The following is a 22,034-nucleotide window of genomic DNA, read 5'->3' as shown; positions in this document are numbered from 1 at the left end:
GAGAACTTTCCTCAACAGGCAAAGCCGGTATCAAAGATTGAAAATTGCAAGAAGAAAACTGCCACTCTCCCTGTGACTGACAAAAAAAGGTGTACACTTATACAGTCATATCTCAATGAAGCATTTTCTAGCTTAAAATCTTAGAAGCATCTGCAAATTTTTGTGACTATGCGATAAGCAAGACCGTCAAAATATTAAGACAAAATTGCACAGTGACATTTCAATACAAAGCCAGTAGAAAAAAATTTGAACACAGATGTGACATTCAAGTTGCACATAGTTTTACGATGAATCTCCAATGAACTAAATAGAACTGGGGAATAACAGCTATTAGGTGACTCAGGTACAGTCAAACATGAAAATAGATTTTACTGACAACAGCGTACAAAAGAAATCCAATTTTTAAAACACTGGAAATCAGGAAACGAGACTAGTCATATTTTCATCTGACATTAGAGGGTGTGACTGGAAGAACAGTCAGTAAATCTCCTAACTTCTATAGGTTCTCATTCTAATCCATTCATTTAACAAGTCCTTTGCTTCACCCACCTAAATAATCACAGAAGTTTTTTGAGTTCTTGAGGAATCTGATAAAAGGCTAATGCACACACAGTGTTTTTCAACCCAGTAACAATGCTCCCTTTCTAAAATGAATTGATGCCCTAGTCTTCTTGCTTGAAAGATAGGTGATGGAAACCAACCAAACAAAAAAGAGCAAACGAGCAAAAGCCTCCAAGCTAAATTCATGCTCTAGGAATCCTTAAGCCCTCCATAGGTAAATAAAAGGTGCTAGCTAATAACCTCACCCTTGGTTTGTATACCCTTCAGTTAATAGTGCTACTCAGTCAGGCTTCAAGTTCCACACGGTTCATTACCAGATATTAAAAAAAATTCAAGATGGATAAAAGTGGCTAAATAGGCACATACATAATGTAATGAGCGTTCTTATAAGAAATACTGTTCTAAATGCTCCACTATTATGCTTTTTAAATACCTGAAATCTGAAAAATTCAGATCATAATTGATACACAGAGGAAAATACTGGACGTGGCACAGAGCACCTCAAGTCTGAATTCATAATAGATAGTGTGGCAAAAAGGATGGGCAATGGTTGTTCATTTTGTTTTCTGCAAACAGCATCCATAAACATCTACATTTCTCTAACAATGCTCTGAATTCTCCTGAGCTTCAGGATCTGATGATCTTTGTCTCCTGTGTTCTTTGATACACTTATTACATATTACAGTACAAAAGAATATATTAAATCCAAAACTGATTCTCATTTGTGAAAGAATATGGATAAATTAAATTAGGAACTGCCAGTCATCCACAACAGAGCACAAGAATGGATTTGGGTCACAGAATAATGAATATAAAACATTGCCTGAAATTTCAGACAGTTGCCATATAGCTTTCCAATTAAATGATCCTTTAAAAAAACAAACCCTCCCCTAAAAAAAACCAAACACCACACACATCCACACAAAACCAAACCCCAAACCCTGCTATACCAGTAAAGTACTTTGCAGCAATTCAGAAAAATATTTTAATGCTACATTTCAGCATACTTGTCAGAACATGAAAAAAATGACATTATAAAAAAAGCCATTATTTGAAACACTACTGAAAAATGTCAGCAACAGGACCACAGGAATCTGAGATCAAAAGTCAAGCCAGATTTTAAAAGCTTCACAGCTGAAATCTCTGATAATTATACCACAGTTCACCCAGAAGTCATCAACTATTCTCAAGTAGAGAAGAACAACCCAGGCAGAAACAAGAGTCACAGAAGTGTGTAAGCAAGAGAACCAAAATGTCCTGGATTGCAATCAATACTTTGTTTTCAGTGAAGAATACCTAGTTAAACAAGCTATTTTTTCTAAGTTCATTAATTAAAATACAACATCTGGCTATCTCAATTGACATCATACATTTTCTTTCAGATTTCTGTAACCCATACTCTATGAAAAGTGTTTTTTAAAATGGTCTTAAACAAAGTCCTGTAACGTACCCATTCGACACACTCACGCAAAATAGGCTTTTGGAGATTCCTATAAATAATTTGAGAAATAACTCTGATTTGCTTAGATAAATAGGCACAGAAAAGATGGGGTTGTTTTTCCTAAAGGCTGCATTTGAGTATCTGACCTTAATACCACTAAAATCCCACCACAAACCCCAACACGTATGCAAGGGATATAATGCCATGTAAATGGCAGAATCCCTGAACACAGAAGGTTAACTTGCAAATAACTGTTAAACTCTGCTTTTTAAGCTAGATCAAAACTTAACTTTTCTATTGAAACAAGTATGTATCAAATTAAACTAGCAGCTGTTGCAAAAGAATTAAGCAAAACAAGGGACATTCTCCACTCCAACAAAACATGGAAACATGATCATACAGAGTCCTCACTGACGGACTCGCAGGACAAGCTGAGTTTCTTCCTCCGCTCTAGGAACCAAGTAAGACACTGCAGAGATGCTTCATTTTCACTACCAGACACTATTATTACAGCTCCCATTTCTGCAGCTCTGCAAATTTATGACTGAGTAACCCAATTCCTTGGTAACTCCTCTGTTACTCAGAAACTAATCCAAACAAAGATCTCCATGGCTCTTGCGCAGTTTCGGTCTAACACAATATGCCAATCTTGTGCTTGCTTTGGGGATTTCTTTTCTTTTTTTATTCCTAGTTTCTTTGTGCAAGTTAAAAAGCAAGGGAGACCATATCTTGTTCTGCCAATTTAACCATCCTCCGATGACGTAAAATGAGACCACAAAACATTTGTGACGCTTTCACAATCCCGAAAGTGAGAGGAAAACCATTTATAGCAGTTTAAGACCTTGCATTCAGTGAAATGTCTTCCCTATCTGCATCTGCTTCGCTGTGGAGTTCTGTGTCTATTTATCCGAATGTCGTCACAGGGAAGAGCAGAAGTCATAAGCAGATTAAACACCACGCTTCTGCTCTGTTATCTAACCACTGAAGTCCTGCCAGCTGCGCTTATCTCCGTCAGGAAGCCGCTGACACTACTAAGAAGCAGTGCAGAGTCATAAACACAGTGTTTATTTGTACTGGGATTTCAGTCCTCATCCCACTCTTTACTTGTGCAAACAGTTCCCAACAGTGACCCTCTGTGTAAAGCTGTTCACGTACTTAAGTGCTTGCAAGACTAATGTAAATCCACTCAAAAAAAAAAAAAAGTAAATTAAAAGCACAATTAAAATAGTATTTCTCTTTAAATAAATGGAAAGTCCAGGCTCTCAGGCAAGGCAAGAATAATGTCTGATTTTGCATGCTTGTTTTCTTTAGTGTGCAACGTATTTTGAAGTTATATCAATGTAAAAAAATTAAATACATGAATCCAGGAATAATCATAATACCACCATAGAATGAAACCTAACCGGGTCAGAAAAATGGACAAAATCAAGAAGTTCCTCTAAGGCAAAAACATAATTCAAAAAAGCAGCTTTACCCATTGGAAACTGAAAAAGTATAGTTGTCAATATGACAATATGTGACAAAAATGATAAAAAACAACAGAGATTTACAGAGCTAAACTGCTTCCTTGCCTGCCACCTCTCACATTTCTGACTTCTCTTTGGACATCCTCTTCCAGTGATGAGATCATATTTCTTCTAGGCTTTTCGTGAGAGAAATACCTTGAATCCCAACAGGCGCACATCTACCATTTCATCAACAATTACTTTATAGTTCAGTATCGGGGCCTGCTCTCATACACCAAAGCGTGGTTGTAAAAGGACATCTGGGAGCAATTCTCTGTTCATGTCCGTTTTGGGACAGCTGTCATCACATTTGCATTTTTATCCAGTGGCACAGCAAAAAAGTTCACTAAGCATCACCGTTGGACTGGGACACGTGCTATGGGAATGGGACTGATTTAATAACAACCCTTCAGAACTGAATAGGGAGGGCTGAGGGCACGGAGAAGGAAGGCAACCTGGCATGCCCAAATTTTGCACTATCATCTTCTGGATTAATTTTTAAGTCCCGCCCCAATAGCAACATCAAGATCAGAATCCTCATTCTGCAGCAACCGAAGGCAGCGAGGTGGAACGGGCTCAGCACCAAGCTGGCAACACTTGGGCCAGCCCTAACCCTGACAACCTCCAGCACCCTGGGCAAATTTATTACAGCTCTTTGGATTTATAGATTCACTGAGATTACAAATGACAGTAACTACTCACAAGACAGATACACAGACAACCTCTTTGCCTTTTTTACTCCACCTTTGGAAACAGCCATAGGAATATTCTTCTGTGTATGTTTCACAAGAACTGGACATTGCATAATGCCTTCAAAATATAAAGAACAATTAAAAACATGCTTGTTTCATTCCTCAACTAAAATGTTGTAACCCTTCAAAAGGATTTCCTACCTGTTCATAATCAGCACCCTCCAGTACTTCAAACTACTTGAAAATACACTGGAAGTCTATTATACAGCATTAAATGGAAAATTTTCTGAATTTTAAGAAGGGCCAGCTGTAATTTACTCTTTTTTTTTTGTTGTTAAAGTTTCAAAATGAAAAAAGACAACAAACTTTTGCTAATAAAAACCCAACTTGGAACTGGCAGATTTTATTTTAGAAGCAAAGTATTTATCGCAGAATTTTCTTTTCTTTACAGTGAGGCATTAATTGTGTTTCTACAAACTTGAAACAAAGGGAAAAAATCAGTGCTAATAATTCTTAGTGAAGAACACAAAAAATGACACTGCAATAAAGCAGCTGGCATTTACTTAATTACAAGGGTCCTCTTCCATACATTATTTTATATGAATTATCTCTTGCAAATTATATACTTCACTCGGTATAGTCAATTACCTAACCATAATTTGTATCAAAATTTTTTCATTCTAGAATGTAGGGGAGGATGGATTTTTTAATCTGTGTCTCTTAATACATTTTGTTATGTATAAATTCACTCATTTCACTACATGATGTTATGAAATCAGCTTTTGTAAAAGTGTATGTCCAGATCTTTCTAAGCAACTCCATTACTCATCCAATCTGACAGAAATAAATCAAAGAATGTGCTCTCAATAGCAGAGTTTTCATTATCTTTGTTTAACTGAAAGGAAAAAGTGGCACTTTACTACATTGTTGGAAATCCAGCCCCAACACCGTCCACTTACAAATGCCATCCAGGTGGAGCTGACTGACAAGACACAGGCTCAAGAAATGGGAAGAATGGAGGGATGTACAGGAAAATCGACCTCTAGGGAGGAGAGTGACAACCCAACACGGTAATGCACAAAGCAGAAACACACCTTACAATATGAAAACATACTGGAGGAAGAACTATACTTGCTCTTATTTATCTACTCACTTTCTGAATAAACATCACGGAAGATGCACCTCTTCCTAATAAGCCCCCTAATAAGACAAGCAACCAGAATACATGTTTCCCTTAGTTGCAGTAATTTCAGCACAGAGCTTCCCAGACGCATATACTGTAGAAATGCACAGTGACGCAACAGCACAACTCGCTCAAAACTAACAGAAGTAAAACTTCAGCTTTGAGTGATCATCTTATTTTACCCTCATTTGAAGCGGGAAATACTTTCGAGGGAAAAAAGAGAAAGATGTGAACACATGAGAGAAAGCATTGGAGAGTTAATGCCCGTTTTATTTCATAGGGACTTTAGCAGCCACTAGTGATAACCTTTGCCCACAAGAACACTTCATGCCTGAGACACAAACTACCTGTACTCCTCTGGTTTTAGAACTCATTCGCTAACCTGGAATGGGTCTTGAAGAACATCATTTTTACAAAGATATCAGTCTTTAAAGTCAAATTCCTGAGCCCTTAATTATCAGTTGAGCTCCAAGTGCTATATATTAATTAATAATAAACCCAAACATGAACCAATCTCTTCCTACTGTTTCATTTGGGCAACAAATATACAAATACATCTCGAAGATAAAGGAAAAACCAAAGAAAAAAGGAGGAAAATGTCTATGCTGAGAAGAAAAGAAGTAAGTGGAGAGCAATTTCAAGGCTGTATGTGTGAATGCAGCTGTGGAAATTCTATTAATCTTAAATGAAACTGCATGGCTAAATGTACACAGCATTGAAAATTTACCCAGGAATATCTGCTGTCGTGAGGTCAGAAATGTATTTGTCAAAGATGATTCCTCTTGTGTGCTACCTCGGCTGGGAAATGAAGAGGGTTATTCAAGGTTACTTATTTTTCTTTAGTTTTGCACTATTCATTTGCAGCAGATGGACAGCTTTGTCCATACAACAGCACATTTTTGCCCTCTTTTGAATTAGAGGTTATTGTAGGATGATTTTGGTCAAATAATAAAAGATGAACAGGAAAAAGAAACAATTGCATCATAGAAAAATTACACAATGCCAGTCCCATGCAATGGAAACGATCACAAACACAAAATCGTATGGAAAATGAAAATTGTATTCTAGCACACGTAAAACCTGGATGGCAGGAGTGAACACAGATAACAGCTTTCACACAATCAGCTCTCAAGCTCAGTGCTATTCTGCAAGTAAATTACTCTGACCCAGGAGTAAATTATAAATGACAAAAAGAAATATTATAGGTCACATACTGCAGTTCTCAAAAGTCGCCACCAGCCAGGCAGGCAGGCACTGAAGAAACCACAAATGCAATATTCATTTACAGGGCTCCTCATCATTTTCTGTCCCTCTGCACATGGCAACACTTGGTCATTTAGGTTTTGTGTCCCCGAAGTGACAGCCTCACAGAAGGCTTGCAGCATTAACTGCTCACTTCTGGTAACAGTTTCCATTAGCGCAGCATTTATGATGCTATCTGAAGCACTATTGATTTCTTAAAAGGAACTGAGTGCTTCTGTCAACAAATCTATCATTTTATTCAATACCCAGCATTGTTCAGAAAAGCCAACTCTGCTTTCTCTCTTGCATCCTCGACATCAAAGCTAACTTGGAAGATACAGCTAGGGCACACCATCATAGCACATCTAGCAAAGCAAATGAGAGATTTCAAGAATGAGTTCTCAGCCCTCACCTACAAAGCAACCGAAGAGCCAAATCAGGATTTTGACAAAATTACCTGATGTCCCCCAGTACAGATGATGGTCAGCAATCCTCCCTTGGCCCTGTGCATTACTGAATCTTCTCAGTGGGTTCAGCAGACCCAGAAAATGAGGCCTCCCACATATTCTGCTCCAAGTACAGTTCTGTAACTATACCTTTTCTAACAGATACACAGCAGTGTGCCCTTTTTATACAAAAAGAAGTATTTTTAAAAAGAAAAGCAACCAAAAATACTTCTAGGCAAACAATACACTTCCCTGAGCACAGGCAGAAGACAGAATCGACATGGTGTGACACAGCTGAGTTAAGCCGCTCACAGAAAAACAACCAACTGGTGAGGGGCAAGAATGCCCCTTTGCAGCTGCATTTCAGGGTTCAGCTGAATGACTGAACCCCAGCCACGGTGAGGGTCATGCAGGAACAGCCACACCGTTGTTTCCACCCCAAGCGGGAAAGTACGACCACAGCAGAGAAGGGGGAGTTGGAAGAAGAGATGCGCAGAGCAGGGGAGCTGCTGTTGCCATAGGGCAGTTGTGCCCCTGTCAGCGCTCGTAAGGGCGCCTCAGCTGGTCTCCCTCGCCCCCCCAGCTTGGGGTAACCCCCCACGTTCCTCTCCTGTCACAGGGAAATATAGCACGAGTGCTTGCAAGCATGACACGGGGTGTGCACGCACTGGGTGGGAGGGAAGGAGAAAGAAAGAAAGATCATGGAACATAATCCGTGGAGGGAGAGGTTTCCTCAGTGCTGAATTAATGCCCATTTGAAAGGCTATCAGAGTGATGTGTGAGGCTAAGAGCTTACGTAAAGAACAGAATATATGACTAGATATTATGGGAATTTGATCCATCGTTATGTGGATTACTCCAGAATCACAAGCCCAGCTGTGTAGTCAGTGGTCTGGCAATATCAACTCTGAAGCACACTGAATCTCAAGTGCTGCAAACCACAGCAGCCTCCTGACTGACAAGACTCTCAACCACGGTGATGAAGTCAACAGCTCCCAGTGAACCAGATATAAGTGTAACTCATACAGTAATCTGATGTGATAAGGGCCTAGATAAAAACTTTTGGCTAACCATGCTATGCACTTGAACTGTCCGATAGTCAGACCATATAATCATATCATTAATGCCTTTGAGGACACCTGTCACAATACTCTCTGAGGATATCCAAAAAGATTTTTATGGGTTGGAAGAGGGTGGGGATGCACAAAAAGCTCTCCCACCTTTTACTAACTTAAAATCCATCAACACACTTTTTCTTTCAAATGCTCATCTTGCTCACCTGCCCAAGGTAAGTAACCCCTTTCTGAGAAAACTCTTTGGTCTTTGTTAATATTGCACTATGCTTTCTCACTTTTCCCATGTGTTTTGACTGCAGAAATTTTGTAATCATGTTGAGTCATTTCCCAGTTGCCAAAAAGTTTTATTCCTTTACTCTCTTTGGGCAAACTGAAAGAAAAATTTTATCACGAAAAACTATTTTCAAACTGCTCAACTAGTGCTTTATATACACACATGCATAAATACATGTTCCTGTCAGAAATAATTACACAGAAAAGAACCTTTCATCAATACTTTCTCCCCACCTTGTAATAATCTCAGCTGTTTAATGCTTGTTGTGAAGGAAAACAAACAACATGAAATTCGTGAGATTAGACATCCAATCTTCAGAAAAGCAATTTATGGTAGACTGAAAACACTGGAGAAAGAAGTCCTCCAGAAGCATTCCTTGGACATAGTGCCCACACCAGTGCACCCCAATGGTATTTAATAAAAGCCGGCCATTGCCATCAGAGGAGGAACTCATTCTCTGTATCATACAAGCTTCTGTCACTATGCCAAAAAAAAGTTCCCAGTTCGCAAATTTTTTGTAGTAGGGGGAGCTGGATTGATTTTTTTCTTTCTTTCTCTCTTTCTGGAGGTCATTCAGTCCTTGAAAGCCACACGAGCTGCCTCATTAGCACTACCTAAAATAAGACCTCCATTTGATAGCACAGCCAGAACTCCCCTTGCATTTCTCATCATCATCTCACAAAACTTCAACTACGATAAGTATTTTTTAAATTCTTTTAAGAACAATTAGATATAATCCAGATTTAAAACAAAAAATCTTTGAATTTCTTTTAAATATCACCACAAAAAGACACAACACATTTTAAATAATGGCTAGCAAAAATCCAAATGGAGGGTTCCACAGGCTTGTTCCATTAATCACAGCTGCAAAAAAGAAGATAATAAAGCAATACATTTTACAGGTCCCATAACAAATGAATTCTTTCTCCCTTACTAGATTCCACTTTTCTCCCTTACTCTGTCAGATTCATCTTCATCCTTCTGTCCTGTGCCCAGACTTCCTGTTCCCATGCACTCAGCAGAGATCAAAGGCAAACTGACCTAGCTTTTTACTATTTCAGTAATTGGTCTGTTTTCTACATCTCTGAGTCATGGTACATATCGGCACACTATTAAAATGCATCCTTTTTGAATAAGTTGGGAACTCATCACACTTGATTCTTCTCAGCAGCAGTTATTCTCGTATCTCTTTTAAGATCCCCACTCCCGAAATAAATCCTAGGACACTGCAAACATTTCTTACACCTAATAACTGGAAAGCAAAGTCCTGAATTATATACCAAATGACAACTCACTTTTCCCAGTGCAAACCCTGACCTCACAGAAACACTGTATATGCCTATTCAGGACACAATTTGCTGTCTTTGGTATTTATAACATTTTGGCACTCTGCTGAAACGAAAGAAAAAAAAAAAGACTTCAGAATATATGCTTAAACATTGGGAGTTGTCTGACATGTTCCACAGCAACTGGCATTTAAGAAAAACATTGTAAAGTCACTCAGTTTATTGCATATGATGCGAAGGATGTTTATGCACGCTGACCGGTGTCCCTCAGCTATCCACATTGCCTATTGCAATTGAACACGTGTAAAGGAAACTCATTAAAGCAAGAAAAGACCAGAGGAAGATACTGAACAGGATCACCTCTATTCATTTTACTATCTGTAGTGGTGGGTAAGAAAGCCACATAGTGAAAGCCACATTCTGTACGCAATTAAGCAGTGCGTGGTTCTCCCAAGAAAGTCTCTTCGAAGAAGTCAAATTCTAACACAGGAAATTAAAAAAAAAAATTAAAGTGCTTTGTTTACAGGTATTTAAGCATGAAAGCAAATTTTTGGAAATACAGTCCTGTTCTCACACAGGTGGTTAAGGGGCTGGGGGGAGACCTGTCAAAAATTATAACATACAGTAACATTCATAAATAAATGGTACAGCTGGTTCCTAGGTCACCAGTTGCATCAGAAAAGACTCTCTTTACATTCCTCTCACATTTAGAGTAAAAGCAGAGCCGCAGCAAAGGTCAGGACAAAAACTGAGCAACTTGACAAAGGAGTGAACAGCTTTGAATATTATCTCAAGATAAAAAGTTAAGTAAGGTTTCTTTTTCTCCCCTCTAAGTGTTGAAAGATCTGTGCTGAACCTTTTGTAATTTGGGAGCAGACTAAGGCTACATTTCCCCTTCTCTTCATCCAGATCATCTATGGCTGCTACAGGCTTATGTGAAAAAAAAAATCGTCTCTTAAGAAAGAGCTAGAGTCAGCACAAGGCTGACATACGGATTATAACAAGCAAAGCTCTGACAGCTTCATACCTGCTGTGCCAAAACTGACTGGAATAACTCAGGATGCAATTATTTTATAACGATCCTCTTTTTCAAAACTGGAGAAGTTGCATAAATGAGCAGAAGACACCAAAGAAGAAAAGGCACTTTTGCCTTACAGCATAAGGCAACTTTTTGGATCTCTCTTTCTGCCTGACACAGTGAAGCAAAAAGGACTTTTGGGAAACAGTGAGAAACAAGCCAGCATGGGAATGGGCAAGAGAGCCAGCAGGCATTTCAGTGCCCTTGCACCCCTCCTGTGGGACGCAGAAACCATCCTTAGCCGTGTACCCGAAGTACAGGCATGAGCAGCAAGCAGAAGGAAGGCAGAGAAGCAAGGGATGACTTCACCACCAGGTGCGCTTCTGTCAGTAACCCAAAACCATCCGTCTTCACGCGTTCTCCGAAGAGCCTTAGGGAAAAGACAGGGCTCCCAATTCAGCTGAGAAAGTACCACAGTTAAGCATAGCCGTATCAAAGACACCTGAGACCCAGTAAACCAGGATGTATTCTTCTAGATAAGGTGGAAGATCCCCTTTTTTCAAAGCATTTAAACCTTGGTGCAGGAGTGACATCCCGCTCTTGTGCTGCCCTGTCCCACCACCTGGTCTTCTCTAACCCTTCCCAGTCCTGCCCATCTTCCTCTTTGCCACGCAACAGCAGGCGGCCACCTCAGTCCAGGCGGGTGGGAAGAGCACATCGAGACACCCAACAGCCAACACGCTCTACAGCTTTGTCTTTGCCACCTTCTTTCAACAGAAACCAGAAACCCAAAAGTAAATGAACATCAGCTTGCAAGCTCTGAGCATTTGACTGTAAGGTACGCTGCGTTATAGGCAAGGCATGAAAGCAGGCGTAAGTGGTTAGCAGTGCACAACTGTCAGAAATAAATGAACTACTGAAGGACACAGCTTCACAGTGTGGTTGAAAGGTGTTTCAATAATTAAACGCCGGTATTTATTTCTACTTAGGACTACCTATTTAAACAGTCACCCTACTGAATCCCTCTAGTACATATTCATACAGAGCTGTCTTGGAGAGCAGCAGATATTAGTCTTTAAATATCAATTTAAATCCTATAATAAGCAATGGCCGATAGATCAAAAATGCTGACCGTCATCATGTATTCAGCTCATAAAAGGCAATTCCTTTTGTAGCTTATAACGTGTCTTTGATATCTCTCATACATACACTACAGCCCGTAGTTTTTTATGCATATGTGTCTATACACACACACACACACACTCTTTATGTATAAATATATAAGAAAGATGTCAAGAAAAAGGACTAAAGGAACTTTAGAGAAGTTAGAGAAGGAATTAGAGAAGGCCTTTAGATCATTTGGCGATCATTTGGCTGTCCATATAATTTGGAACATACAATTTTAGCCAATTTACGTCTCATGCTAGCCAGCTTTATCTTTTGTCAAGCTCAATAATTGCATTTTTTCTACAGCATATCTTCAGCCGAGGCAGTCACTCTCGATTTAAAGCTTTAAAAAAAACAGAGGTTGAAAATCTGCAGTCTGCAGATTCTGTTGCTGGTTTATTCTACTGCATTACAAGCTTTACAAAACAAACTTGGAAAAAATCATGCTTCGGTTAAACCATCAGCATAGCACCGTGGAGCACCATAATTCCCTACGAACATTTTTACAAAAATAAAAATGCTGATAAAAAGAGCTATATATCTAGAACAATCTCCTTTGATCAAATGGATTTAATGAAGGACCATGATCTATTTGACAGCATTCAAAAACTGTTATTTTAAAAAATATATATGCTGTCATATTTAATAACATCCACTTTCTCACAAACCAGAACACATTCCAAAGTTTTAAGCACAGGTTTTCCTAAAAAGTTTTAAAGTATAGTCTCACCCTTATTTTATTGAGTCCCTAAAACACCCATGAGCAGCCAAGTGAAGCACTGTATTGGCTGAAACTTTTTACAGACGATATCCTTTCTCCAAAAAATATAAAAGGAACAAAAAATCATTCGAACATTAGGAAAATCTATATGATAATCAGTTCAGCTGCCTAATTTATGCTGAAAGCAGTTAACTTGCTCCACACGTCATTTTAGGTGAGAGTCACAGGCTTGCAGTTTCTTATAATTGTGGGGCAAAGCGAGAACAGCCCTCCTGAGTCCAGTGAGTTTTCAGCCCCTTGCTCAAGTACGGATCTTGTCCCCATCCCCGCTCTCCCCATCCCCCAAAGCACCTCTGCACTTACTTGTGCAGAATGCACATTCCGCCACGGACCTCAGGCACCAATATGCACAGTTGCACTGAAGCTCCCAAAGCAAAGCGATTTTCCTGCCCTGGTGCCTACTGCCCTGCCCCCCAATCACCGATGGGGAGCTAGCACCAGGAAAGAGTCAGGGGGGCGCATATCCCTTTTGTAGCAGCCCTGGAAACACCCATTCCCAGTAAGCTCACGACAGATTAGTGAAAGGAAAGGCAGGCAGGCAGGCAGCTTGCGCTGGGACGAAACTGCGCGCTCCTGCCCCCGAAATCACAGGGGACCAGATGTCAGCCCCGGCTGTGTGACGGCCATGGTTCCCATCTCGCTGTGGCACGACAACTTTCTAATGTTACATCAGGGGGGAAAGTAAGCGTGGCTCCCCCCTCCTGGCAGAAACAAGGGAAATCCTCAGGGCCACGCGCTGAACGCTTGAGCTGAATTTTGTATTTGTCAAGTTCCCTAAAAAAAGCTCAGCTGAGAAGGACACAGATACAGAAAACAGATCCTGCCTACAGCGGGTGGCAACTCCAACCACTTTAGACCCTGTGTGGCTATTTCAGACTTTCCTCTGTTTTAATTAGAACATTTCCCAGTTGACTTCATCCTGCCTCATCTCCTGCCCTGAACTATGGACTCTTCCGGAGAGCTTTGAAATTACCAGAAAGCTAACACATAAAGATTCTTCCACTAGCGAAAATGTTATTGGATAACTACATTGTGCGCATGAAAAAAAAGGCGAATTAACGTAAAAATTCACACGTTTCTTTCTCTCATCACCAAAAGAAAGGTCACGATATTCCAAAACAAGTGGTACAACAGGAGCAGGTCTCAACCTCTCAGCTGCACAATCAGGTAGCAGACATCCTACCTTTCTCTATGACATCTATCACCTGTTGCACATCACCCAGTCTAAGGGGTGATATAGAGAACTGACAATGACAGTTCCCATTACTGCATTAAAATTGTTGTCATCTTTGATCTACTCCTGAAAGCATCATCCGCCATAAAACTGGACAACAATCTCTGGTTGTACTTAAAAAAAAGTAACACGGAAAACATGCGCCCCAAGCTAAGGAAAACCCACCCACCCTCCTCAAAACACCATAAAGTGAAAAAAGAGGCAAACTGCATTCTGTAAATGCAGTTTGCTTTTCTTATAAGCCAGTCTTGCAATTTTAGGGGTGATTTTCATATGTTTGCTCTTGGCAGTATTGGGAAAGAATAGCAAATATGCTGTATGACATGCAGCAAATGAACTAGTGCAACCAAAACAGTATCAATAAACTATCAGCCTTCAACAGCATCCTGCCAGGACTACATAAATTAGACTCAACTCAGCTTTTCTCCTGAACACAGAGATATTAATCCATGTCAAGGACAAAGATTCAGCTTTCCTAATGCAATACTCTTCTGCCTAGATTGTGAAAAAGCAAACATCTAAAGGTCATTTCCATTACAGATTTCAAATTTTAAATGAAAATATGAATACATTTATTACAGCATTATATGTGGTCTAGGAATGAGTGTGCCGCATTTTATTGAGATAGCTTAATGGGTTCAAACAATAAAATACAAACTCCCAAAAAACTGTTTTGCTGTGAATATCAACATTGCTTTCAACTGCAGCAGCAAGATAATACAGAAAAATATCTCCTGTCTGAATGCTACACCAAGCGTATAAATAGCCTTTATTCTGATAATCTATGATAAATACCTGATAATCTTTTCCATTTCACAAATTTTAATGCTTGGTAATAAAAAAGTTTAGTGACAAACTGCCCAGATTTAATGAATTATGTTTTGACAGTTTTCTGCCTTACCGCTTGCTTTCCTATCAATTTCTTTCTTCACGTGCAAAAAAAGCTGTATTCCACTTCCTCATGTTTTGATGCCTATTTTGGTATAGTGAGGAATAATGGACTTCCAAATCCTTTCTGTTATGTTCTTCTAGCACTGAACACCCTAAAACACAGCAACAAAAACATCTGGTGGCTTAGTTGTATTATGCAGCTTGATAATCTAATCATCCATCCATTCCATCCACTTAACGCCAGTATTTCAGCCAAGAAGAGAGTCTTGCTTCAGACTAGCCTGAACAATGAATCAGCCCCTCTGCAGAGAACCAGAGGGTAAATTCTTATTAACTTTTCATCTTAATAAGGGACGTTGTGATTGTCTCCTGGTGATACAAAAAACCATAGGTATCATATAACCTAACTCCTCTGGACAGGATGGACCAGGAAATTTATTTATTTACAAGAACATCTCACAGTTGCCTACTACATTCAAGGAAAACATCTAAGTAATAAAGTTACGTATTTGTTTTCTTTTCAAGAGAAAATTTATTTACTCATAAAGAGAATCAATCGGCCAAGAGCAGCAGCACGGAATGACAGAGCACGTCTCCCCTCAGAAACATAACTATGGAAGTACACTCGCTCTCTCTTACGTGCGTCCTAAGCTAAGGAAAACTCTAAGCCACCCCCGGCCAAAGCACCACAGAGCAAATAAAAAGGCAAACTTTCTTGCCTATACTGGCTTCTCAGAGAAGATCACAAAGAATTCAGGGTCTTATTCTGACCATTAGTCACAGTCCAACATAGCGTAAAGATCACATAAAGAAAATACGGACCAACATTTATATCCCCCAGCCAGCCATTTAGGTTACAGCCCAGGACAGGCAGATGACTCCACTGCCGGCACGCTACTATACAGGGCAGAGGAATGCCGAACCATTCCCAGATGATGGAGGAGGGAAAGATTACAAGGCCACTGTGGAATGCATACAGCAACGGACTCAGCTTTGTCTTGACAGTTTATTGAGGCTGGCTCTACCCCAGCTTCACCAGTGAGATGGCAGAAAGCAAGGATAGCTTTCAAACATGCAATACTAACTCACTTCAGGGTGTTCCATGTCTAAAGCACGTAACAGTGAGAGTGGCAGCAGAATCAGCATAAAACAACATACTGCTACCACCTCAGCAACACCAGCTTCTGGGCTACCAACACAGAATTTCAGGCTACCATGACAAATTTTTCATTGCTTTCAAAAACACATGTGTGAGAAGAATTTTGAGAAGTTTATTAAACCATTCTAACTGAGTAAATAATATAGGTCAATATCCTTTCAAATGGCATTTTTAAAATATTAGCTCAAAGGCTGATTTTAGGGGATCCCTCCTGCAAAAGACCACATTTTTAAGTTATTTATTATGCATCCTGGACCCCACTCTGCAAATCTTACTGGGTTTATTTTTTAAAATTCAGAGCTTAATTCTGCAAGGGTCAAATGCCCCACTAAATTCACACTTGATGGAGGCTGAATAAGTTAACAGCTGGGGGGGGGGGGGAGGGGGGAGAAAAAGAAGCACTCACCACAAAGCATTTTGCAGTCTTAGGCTAGCATCTCAGCACATTAGCTGAGCTATTAGCACATAACAAAAGGACCTCTTCGTGCTAATTTATGGAGCTCAAACTTTTACAGAACTCCTAAAGCGGAATAAAGAGTTCAGTGCTTAAGTTCTCTTGTCTTGGTCTCAATAAAATTCAAGGTATATGTAACATGAGCAAACCAGGGTCACCCTTTCTTGTGTTTCTCTTTGCATTAACATGCTTACCTATTTTCTTTACTCTCGACTTAAATTTTTTCTATTTCCAATGTGTTAACATTGCGAGATGCAGCACTGCACATCACGTAGACTTCTGAAGGTCTGAAATACATGCATGTATCATGGTAGCATCACACGTGTACATCATGCGTTCTCAGGAAAAAGTAAAAGGAGGGCCAGCCACAGATTTGCAGAGGGGAAGATGTGGGTCCAGACTACCCTGTCCGCGCACAAGTCCTCGGTGCAGGGCAGGGAAAACCAGAAAAACTGTCAGCAGTCACAAGACTCAGCAGTAGCCCACAGGCATCCACCTGAAAGAGACGGGCAAATAGGTTTTTACCAGCAGCTAGCCGGCGGCTAAAAGGAGTGTTACAATGCACAAGTGTGAAGGTACAGCACTCGTAGCATCCCAAGATACACATGGGAACTACCAAGGATGAAACAGCTACTGACTCAAGATTGCTGGATCCCTTCAACCTACTTGCAGCAGGAATCTTTGAAAAGTTTACTGTATTCCCAAAAGGAAGCCAGAAAAAGTAGGTTTGTTCCCGGTATCAATTGGTGCAGTCATGGGAAATTACATCAAAGTGTTGTTCAGCGAAGGTATGAACTTGAACCAGCAGAACAAGAGGAATGACATCTTCAAGGCAAATGGATTGAGTAAATTATGCAATGAAACAGAAAGTTGTAGCCTAGCCTCAGTTCTTCACTCTCCTTTCATGTAAACCAAAGACATCTGTGTATTAGTTTCATTAATTATGATTAAGTTTAATTTTAAAGATTCCTAGAGATTAAAAAGCTAATTAATTAGTTTTGCTTTTATGTTCATTAGTTCAAAAGTAAGCTGACCAGTAAGTTGCGTAAATCTTAAATATTTTAAAAGTAGCAGGGCTTGAAATTTTCTTTTAAATTCCCTAGGAAACTGACTAACACAACTGATCTCTATTTTGCACAATCCTTATTCTCTTTGATTTTTCGTTCCAGGAAATGCCAGTCATTCCCCTTTAGGATTTAGCACACCTAATGCCACCAAAGACACTTCAAATGAGAAAATGCACATTCTAAAACACTCAATCTACAAGAACTTGATACTGATTCTCTTTATTAAAAAAAAAATAAAAAGGGAAAAAAGCTCTTCGCAGTTAGCACTTCAATAAATTTAACTAATATATCACTGAGTATTTATTGAACAATTGTTGCTTAAAGCCAAAAAAATAAAGTCATTTAAATGAAATAACGGAAACAGAAAATCAAGCATTTAGAATCATCTAACGGAAAGCCCAGCATTTAGAGTCATCTTTTCCTCTGGTACACAAAGATGAAGCAAATGGGTTTTGCATGTATGATTTATGCAGTCAACGAGGAAATGAAACGCTTTCCCTGTCCAAAGCGCCATTCTGGCCACTACTGCAGCCATGCCTCCCGTGCACGCCTCTAACAGGAATTGCTCCGTGGCTTCACGCAGTTCAGCGATCCATTTACCACTGTTTCTTCCTCAATTCTCCTCTGCTTGTCACTGCACAAAGAGATAACATGGAACAACATATGCTCCACGGCTCGTGGCAATTACTGACCTTGCTCTGATCTCAAGAGCAGATCCCATTTCTTTCACTGGGGACTTGGCATTTGTAAATACCTTTAAAAAACAAGCAACAACAACAACAACAACAAAAAACCAAATTGGATCTTGATATGAAAAAGGTGCCAGGAAAATTAAAAATAAAACAAATCACCAATCAAATAAAAAACCACACAAGTATACAGTGGATGCTAAAATTTTACTTGGATCATGATCTACTTTAAGAGACCTCATTTTATAGCGGAAGTGAACATTATGGACAGGCAAGAGAACTGAGTCTGCTACTAACATCAAGCACATTCTTCCCATGTTCACTGAACTGTAACAGTAAGATTTTCTTCTCTGCTATTAAAGGTAAAACTTGTAATGGACAGCACTGCTACCAGCATGGCCCCTTTCCACATTTTCAAGCTCTATTGTTACTGAACACTGGCAGCGAACGCTGATAACTTGACAGTACTTATACTTACAAAACCACAAGGAAATCTAATTACAATATATATTTACAAGAGCAGATGGGAAATCCCTGTTTCTTTCATATGTAGTGACAGTTCTGACCATTTTTATAGATCACATTGGTACTGAGGGGAAGCTACAAATGAAAATTTTATAAATAAGGTCTCAAGAATATGATGCTGAACTATACATGCAAAATTAATCATAGGTATTTTTCAAATTTTAAAAACCTCGTATTGAATTCATATTGAAAGTGAACATAAAAAAGCAAAATGCATTATTGGGGATACTAGAAAGGAAGTTTATCATGACCCTTCCCTTAAATCATTCAGTAGTTAGTGATCAACCTTTTCAGTGCAGGGTTTCTACTTATGTTCTCAAAGAAAGGGCAATTTTCTTTCTCAGAGAAAGCAGCAATTTTCTTTAGAGCAACAAAAATACTTCCCTTCTGATTTCTTTTCCATCCCCATCCAGAGAAGTGTTAAATTAAACCTAGCATTCAATCCAGTGCACACCACTAGGTCCTGAATTTCCAAAGTTACCTTGAGGAGTAAACATTGAAACCAACAGGAGATGCTACTGGCTTCAGAAGGGCTCTACAAAACACAAATACCCATTCCTGAAGAATCTGCTTGGGAATCCTGCAGGCAACAGGCCTTTCAGTGATCATCAGTTTCAAATAAAAAATCTGACCTTTTCTACATAATATGCTAGAAGCATATGGGAGTTTAGAATGATTTCTCAAAGTATTCAATCCAACTGCATTTGAAGTCAGTTGGAAATTATTTCAGTAAGAAATGGATTAGAGCCAAAAAACTGATTATTATCACTGAAAAGTGCTGACAACAAGTGTAATCACACTTCATGCCCCATGCTATTCTCTATATGTTGGTTTTATATTTAGCTAAACAAATCCCCTCTTAGCTTTTAAGCCTGGCTGCTTTTCTGTCTCACATGGCGGTGCCTAAACCCTGATGCTTCCTCTTGGTCAGCGCGTGCCTACAGCTGAATAAAAAATGGGCTCTGCCACCTAGGAAAGCAGCATGATGGAGAAATCTGAGGGAAAGCAGGAGAAAGATTAAACATTCTCCCTCCTCCCCCATACTTCTCCTTAACGGGCACAGGAGAGATAAAGCTTGACCTACAGGAGGCCTACAACGAGAAGCTACTGTGCTTCAGGCTCTCCTGCCGGGGACCAGCAGAGCCTCGCCCAGGCACAGGACAAGGCTCAGCTCCCCACAGCAAGCTAGGAGCCACTCCACAGCCTCTCTCGCTGCACCGTGCTGGTGGGTTAGCGGCATAAAAACCCCACATTGAGATCTAGGCAAGGGCAGCTGACTAGAATGAACATCAAAAACGTGCTTCTGCAGTGCAAAATAAATGGATAAAATAAATAAGTAGATCACCTTCCGCCCAGGACTTCAAGCAGTCACCTATTCTGCACTCCATGGCCATTCAGCACTGCAGGCATAGCATGGATCATGGCCACCTGGGGTCTCCTGTTACAAAAATGCAGGCTTCTGCCTCAAGAGCTAACAAAGCTACCTTTATCTGAAAGCAAGACGCATCCATTACTAGCCATAAACCATCACTTCCACAGATGCACATACACACACTCATACACTGGTTAGTTTTGATTTATTTGCAGTGTTACAACTATATACACTACCAAGTTTCTTACCACTCTCTTTCTTTTGGTTCTGGTTAAGACACAAGGGCTACAAGAAGTCTATTAGCTGATATCCTCAATTTATTTTCCATCTTTCTGTAAAGTAAAATATTATCTTCTAAAAATACGTACAAAAATTAGGCTCACAAACAGCCAGTGTTTTAAAAAATTCAGGCTATGAAACATCTGAACAGTCTGGAAGACTTGAATCGCAACTTAAATCTTCAGTGCCTCATCTGAAGTAAATTTCTTTTACTGTCCAGAAAAAGGCTATAGACTTCTAGAGACTCAGATTTGTGCAACATTATGGCGTGTAAGCAAATATTTCACACAGTAAGAGGGGAAAACTACATATTACCAAGTTGACTTGTTTGCCTAACCTAGTCATAAAAGAACTGTCTCTTGGGTAACACCTAATTCTTCTCCAGTCAGTCTGTCTCTATACCAGGCTTTTTAGCCTTGTGATAAGCACTATACCAGTGGCAATACTGTGGTACAGAGTATGATGAAAATACCATCATGCCTTACTGTGCTCTGGGCCAGTTCTCAAAAAATTGCAGTCAGCATGGGAATGGATTGAAAGCCTAAAGCAACGTAAAATGAAAGGGGAAAAAGTCCTCAACGCCTGCTCCTTTAAGGAAGTAACATGAACAAAAGAAAAAAAAAGCCTGAATTAAACACCCTTCTGGTTCATCAGAGAAACTCAAAGGTTGTCTGGCCAGGAGTATTCCTCCCTCCCCACGTTCCCTCCTCCTATCTATTTGTATATTCACCATACTAAGCTTTTCTGTCCAGAGAGATTGTTTACTATTTTCTGCAACCAAAAATAAAAATAAAGGATTTTGTTATCTTCCTACTTACAAGTCATGCACTAGATTCCCATTGATCTGTCCTATAGCTCACAGATTTACAAGTAAGGAGGTGAAGTCATTGCTGCTGATGAAATAGGTCTCCAGTAAAAACATAACTAGAAATAAAACATCGCAGAAAACAGGTTTGCCTTTTTTTTTACATTATTATTTACTACATGGAGATATAAAATTAATGGGTAAGTACTAAAAATTGAATGTGGGAAGAGTAAGTGATTGAAACAGTCCTTATATACACCATTGAAAATTCCCCTCTTAAACATAAAACTGGTTTCCTCAGAGATGAAGAGTTCAGCATGTGCCTTCAGTTTCAGCAGGCTGAGAACCGTGAACTTCTAGGTAAAAGCAATCTGTACGACAGCATCCCTTTGCAAGATCTGCATGCATCAGAGCTGCAGAAGCCAGGTCAACCAAGGTCTCCACTTCACTACCAAATTGGCCATATATCACAATATTGCAAAAATGCATGCAGAAAGTTCTGCAGTCCTTCATTTTAGAGCATAATACAAGCCCCCATCATTGTCATGTAACACTTCCAATAAATATTAGTAGATTCACCTCTCTTGTGGCATCTTTGTGATGCACCATGCTTCCTATTTCAGCCAGGAAATGAAGACACTTTGGAGCTGGTTTGAGAAACTGAGATTGAGAAACTGAGATTGAGAATTTCACTTGCTTCTGGTGAAGGCAAGTTCAGTACTTTGCCTGCACCTCACCCCTGTGCATTTATACCCTGAGAATTTGGGACTCTCCAGTTTTGAAAACCATAGCCGCAGTACTTTGGGTTTGGGTTTTTTCCCCCTCTGAGGCGCTTTCCTAAACTTAATGTAAGTGAATTAGCAGAGATCCTCTCTTCACTCATAAAT

The 22,034-nt window shown here is 39.7% G+C and overlaps 1 protein-coding gene across 4 annotated transcripts in view; it reads right to left on the bottom strand.

Annotated features, from left to right (window-relative positions):
* FRMD3 (FERM domain containing 3) overlaps positions 1-22,034 on the bottom strand; it is a 141,529-nt gene that overhangs the window by 81,443 nt on the left and 38,052 nt on the right. The window contains exon 1 of one of the 4 annotated variants that reach the window (XM_075137933.1): positions 2,844-3,627. The exons of the other annotated variants lie outside the window; for them this stretch is intronic. The gene's annotated coding sequence lies outside the window, so the exon portion shown is untranslated. Of the gene's footprint in view, positions 1-2,843; positions 3,628-22,034 lie in introns of those variants that run through there. 4 annotated transcript variants of the gene reach the window in all.

The sequence above is a fragment of the Calonectris borealis genome, chromosome Z, assembly GCF_964195595.1.
Source record: "Calonectris borealis chromosome Z, bCalBor7.hap1.2, whole genome shotgun sequence".
Lineage (NCBI taxonomy): Eukaryota > Metazoa > Chordata > Aves > Procellariiformes > Procellariidae > Calonectris > Calonectris borealis.
This window is presented reverse-complemented; position numbering and strand designations above follow the sequence as displayed.